The sequence below is a fragment of the Microtus ochrogaster genome, unplaced genomic scaffold (assembly GCF_000317375.1).
Source record: "Microtus ochrogaster isolate Prairie Vole_2 unplaced genomic scaffold, MicOch1.0 UNK125, whole genome shotgun sequence".
Classification (NCBI taxonomy): Eukaryota; Metazoa; Chordata; class Mammalia; order Rodentia; family Cricetidae; genus Microtus; species Microtus ochrogaster.
Window position 1 is genome coordinate 706,585 of NW_004949223.1, and position 6,000 is coordinate 712,584.

Genomic DNA, 6,000 nt, shown 5'->3' on the forward strand with positions numbered 1-6,000 from the left:
AATCTACATGGCTGAGAGTGGAAGAAATAATCTTTCCCAGGGGGGAGCACAATAATGAGTTAGTTATCCAACACCAAATGATCAGCCCTGAAAACAGAAACAATAATATGATAAGATGGAGAAACTTATATATAGGAGTATATACTTCTGTTCAGAAAGAGGCAGGCCTCCCATGGGTGTCAACAAAGCATGGCATATTGAGGTCAGACTGAGTTCCTCCCCAAGCATTAAGGCTGGACAAGGCAGCTCAGAATGAGGAATAAGTTCCTGGAAGATAGCCAATAGGGACAGGCCCAGATTCCACCCCTAGGAGTCCCACAAGTAGATTAAGCTACACAACTGTTACACATATGTAGAGACAGGGTTTCATGGATCCCTGGAAAGAGGAAGTAAAAGAGATCTCCTGGGTAAACTGGTGGCCAGTGGAGTTGGGATTATAAGCAATAGGAACGCATGGCTTTTTTAAACTGTTATTTCATGTTTTATACATACATCTATTTTTAAATATAACCTGTTTGGTTTGTAAAATGCTACCAGTATATATGTTTTTGGGACTGAGCATCATATTTCTTTTTAAAATAAGATTAAATGCTCAAAGTTAAATAAAGAAATAAAAGGTAACCAATATTAATCAATTATAAAAAGTTGAAAGAAATACCACAAAACAACAAAATAATGGGAATTTATAAATATCTTTCAGTAATAACTCACTGGTAATAGATTCAATTCTACAACAAAGTGGTAAAGATTATTTGATAATAAATTCAATTAGGATTTTTGCTGCCTTCAAGACACTCACTTCAATATAGCAATGATAGACATAAACTTAGATTAATTCTTTGAAAAGATTAAGGATCTTGACAAACTTTAGACTAATAAACCCAAAGAAAGAGAATTCGACCTAATTTGATAAACTAAGAGTCAAATAGAGGCACTGTACTGGCTAGTTTTTATCTCAACTTTTCACAAGCCAGAGCCATCAGAGAAAAGAAAATCTCATTTGAGAAAATGCCTCCATAAAATCAAGCTGCAGGTATGTCTAGAGGCCAATTTTTAATAGGATTATTTGGTATTTTGGTGTAAAGTTCCTTGAATTTTTTTACATGTTTTGATTTCAGCCCTCTGTCAGATGTGGAGTTGACGAAGATCTTTTTCCATTCAGTGGGCTCCTATTTTGTCTTATTTACTACATCTTTTGTTTCACCGAAGTGTCTCAGTTTCAGAAGGTTCCATTTATTGTTGTTGCTCTCAGTGTTGTGCTACTGAGGTTATATTTAGGAAGTGATCCTCTGTGCCAGTGTATTCAAGGCTACTTCCCACTTTCTCTTCTACAAGGTTCACTGTACCTGGATTTATGTTGCAGTCTTTGATCCTCTTGGACTTGAGTTTTATGCATTCTATTAGATATAGATCTATTTGATTTCTTCTACATGTCAATATCCATTTATGCCAGCACAATGTATTGAAGACGCCTTTTTTATTCATTATACAATTTTGGTTCCTTTGGCAAAAATCAAGTGTTCATAAGTATGTGGATTAATTTTGGTGTCATAATTCAATTTCATTGACCCATGTGTCTGTTTTTATGTCAATACCAAGTTGTTTTTATTACTATAGTTCTGTGGCAGAGCTTGACATCAGGGATGGTGATGCCTCTAGAGGTTCCCACGTTGTTCAGGAGTGTTTTGACTATACTTGGTATTTTGTTTTTTTCCTATGAAATTGAGTTTGTTTCTTTCAAGGTCTTTGAAGATTTGTCATGGGATTGTGATGGTGATTGCATTGAATCTATAGATTGTTTTTTATGGGATGGCCATTTTTCTTCTGTTGATTCTACCTATTCTAAAACATGGGACATCGTTTTTATTTTCTGATATCTTCTTAATTTTTCTTTTGGCCAGAGACCAAAAGTTCTTATCATACAGATTTGCTTAGGGTTAAGCCCAAGATATTTTATGTTATTTGTGGCTAGGGTAAAGGTTGATGTTTTTTGATTTCTTTTCTAACCCATTTATCATTTGTATAAAGAAAGGCAATAGTTTTTTTTAAATATTTATTTATTTATTATGTATACAATATTCTGTCTGTGTGTATGTCTGCAGGCCAGAAGAGGGCACCAGACCTTATTACAGATGGTTGTGAGTGACCATGTGGTTGCTGGGAATTGAACTCAGGACCTTTGGAAGAGTAGGCAATGCTCTTAACCACTGATCCATCTCTCCAGCCCAGCAGTTGGTTTTTTTTAGTTAATCCGGCATCCACCACCACCACCACCACCACTCATTGCTGAAGTTGTTTATCAGTTGTAGGTGTTACCTGGTAGAATTTTTGGTGTCTCTTATACATATTACCTTGTCATCTGCAAATAGTGAAAGTGACATCTTTCTTTCCAATTTGTGTCCCCTCAATCTCCTTTTGCTGTCTTACTGATCTAGCTAGAACTTCTAGTACTATATTGAATAGATATGGAAAAAGTAGATTTCCTTATCTTGTTGCTGATTTTAGTGGAATTGCTTTGAGTTTCTCTCCATTTACTTTGTCAACTTGCTGTGTAATGCCTTTATTATGTTTAGGTATGTTTCTTATATCCCTGATCACTCTAAGACCTTTATCATAAAGGAGTGTTGGATTGTGTCAAAGGTTTTTTCAACATCTAGTGAGATGACCATGTTATTTCTTTCATTCAGTTTGTTTAAATGGTGGGTTACATTGACAGATTTTTGTACGGTGAACCATCCCTGCATCTCTGAAATGAAACCTACTTGATCACGGTTGATGATTTTTTTGATGGATTCTGTTTTCTAGTATTTTACTGAGTATTTTTACATCAATGTTCATGAGGAAGCTTGGTCTGTAATTCTTTTCCTTCATTGCATCTTTGTATGGTTTACATATCAGCTTGACTGTAGCCTCATAAAAAGAAATTGACAATGCTCCTCTGTTAATATTGTATGGAAATATTTGAGAAGTATTGGTATAAGGTATTAATTAAAATTCTGGTAGATTTCCATGTTGTAACCATCTGGCCCCAAACTTGTTTGGTTGGAAAACTTTTAATAACTGCCTCTATTTCCTTAGGGGTTATAAATCTAGTTAAGTTATTTACCTGGTTTCTTTCAGACTTTCCAATTTTGTGGAGTACAGGTTTTTGAAGGATGACCTAATGAGTCTCTAGATTTCCTCAGTGTCTGTTGCTATGTCCCCCTTTTCATTTCAATTTTTTAAGCTAAAAGAACTTTATTACTTGTTTTAAAGATTGATATAAAGTCATTTCTCTTCTAATAACTGATCTACTCTTAACTTCTGGAGAAAAGAAAGACAAGAACCTGGGAGATAATGATTCTGCTGGTTGCTCTTGCATTTTCACTTTTTTTGCCAGAGATGGCAAAATATAACCCCCATCCACATGTGTTTCCTGAGATGCAGGAAGCAATTCCCTCCAGGGAACCCAGCGGCAGCTAAATGAGCTGAGCATGTTTCTTGAGGGTCAAGGAGAAAGCACCAAAGTGTGCCGAGTGCTGCTTCTATAGCATCTGCATACACATTTGGCAATGTTACAGATGATTCTTATTATAGCAATTCTACTAGTGTACTTGTTCTTCATGTTCTTTTTCTCCTTCCACACCAATGGCTTCTGAAAATATGGATGTGCTGCATGTTAATATGAGTCTTCCTGATCTGATAGAGCGGGCAGGCATTGAAATTGTAAAGCAAGTTATGGGAAAAAAAACTTGACTGATAAAACAATTGGAGAAATTTGGGGAAAATGCAGAAATTGGGATTTTTACCTGATTATAAGATTTGGCAAAAGAATCATACTGAAACAGAAAAGAACTTGGCTATGATGAATAAAGTTTATGAAGAACCTAGGGCCTTAGGGATGACTGCCTATGGCTTTATAAATCAAAACTGGAGCCCCAACTCCCTTGGTTTTCTAGCCAGCCAGGAGGGAGTTTCCTCTGTCTAGGTACCCCCCACCCATCGAGGAGTCATCCAAACTACTAGCTACACCCCAGTCCCAAACCCGCCTATTTGCCTGCAATCTCAGTGGAACTCTGTAACACAGCTTGCTCCAATACTGAGGGGACCTAAGAGGTGAGTGAACGTGGTGAAATGCCCCACTCTCTAGGACCGCCCCATCAGAACAAAACCCAGAGCCCCTTCCCCAACTCCCTTGGATTTTCTAGCCAGCCAGCAGGAAGTTTCCTGTGGCTAGGCACACCCCTAACCCATCCAGAAGCCATCCAAGCTACTAGCTGCTCCCCATTCCCAAACCTGCCTATTTGCCTGCAATCTCAGTGGAACTCTGAAACACAGCTTACTCAAAGACTGAGAAAACTTAAGAGGTGAGTGAACAGCCACACAGACAGATGCCCCACTCTCGATAAGACCTCCCTAGTGGGACAAAACCCAGGGGACCTTCGCCAACACCCTTTGTTTTCTAGCCAGCCAGCATGGAGTTTCCTGCATCTAGGCACTCCAAAACCCAAACCCATCCACTGGAACCCTCAAGCTACTAATACACTCCAACTAAGAGCTGAGAACACATTACAGTGCAGATATTGGGGAGACATCAAGCTGCTTTAGCAAAAGTGAACAACAGTTCCAGAGTCAATGATCCTGTAGGACTTGCCTGGATAGGATCACCCTCCATCAAAAATCACTCCTCTGTTAGGTTGACATCTAAATTATCAATTGCAATAGGCTGTATATTTCTATGGCCTCTGACAAAATTCTGTGTTCAAGGAGATAAACAGATTAAGAAATAGAATAAAGGGAGTGGTAGCCTCAGGCAAGATTTCATGTACCTAAGGTTCCAACTTGTAAAAAAGGAGCTAAGGAATAGCTTAGAGCCAGTATGGTGGGGCACACACTGAGAAGGAAGAAGATGGAAGATCTCTGAATTTGAGGCCAGCCTGGTCTGATATACAGAGCGAGGTTCAGGACATTCAAGCTTAGCAGTGAAGGACGGAAAGTTGGTGAAGATGAACTTGAAGGCAAGCTCTGTGGAACCCTGCGACAGCCTCAGCCAATACAGAGTGGTCCTAAGACATGAGTCAGCAGTGGCCCTGTATCCCTGGATGCCCCTTGCCCTAGGACCTCTACGTGGGATAAAAACCAGGGGCCCCTCCCAAGCTCCCTCCTCATTTCTAGCTGACAGTAGGGAGCTTTCCTGCTAGCACTCAAACCACCCCGCCCCCAACCTGCTTTTCCCTGTGAGCTCCTTAGAACCCTACTACACAGCCTATGCCAATACTGAGTATACCTAAGAGTCTGCTACAATACTGAGTGGACCTAAGAGACAGCCACAGCAAGGATTGGTCCAAGAAGCCAAGACAGTATAGGCCTCATTGAAGAAAGAGATGGGTAGGCACCAATGCAAGAATTCTTTGAACATCCTAAAAAACAACAGAGTAACAACAGAAACCAGAGGACACACAACAGGAAGACTTGATTATCCTAAACCAGAAGATGTAGAAGAAAATGACTTTAATATAACTTTATGAAAATGATAGAGACCTTTAAAGTGAAAACCTTCCTTAAAGAAATGGAGGAGGCCAGGCGGTGGTGGCACATGCCTTTAATCCCAGCACTAGGGAGGCTGAGGTAGGAGGATCTCTGTGAATTTGAGGTCAGCCTAGTCTACAAGAGCTAGTTCCAGGACAGGCACCAAAACTAAAGAGAAACCCTGTCTCAAAAATCAAAAAAAAAATGAAAGAAAGAAAAGAAATGGAAGAAGACAAACTAAAAACTGGAAGAAATTAATAAATCCCTCAAAGAAACTGAAGAAAAAGCAATCAGACAGGTGAAGGAAACAGTTCAAGACTTGAAGACTGAAATAGAGGTAATAAAGAAAACACAAACTGAGGGAACTCTGGAAATAGAAAATCTAGAAAAATGAGTAGGAATGACAGAGACAAGTTTAACCAACAAAATACAAGATATAGAAGAAAGAATCTCAGGAGCTGATGATACTATTGAGTAAATAGACTCTTTGGT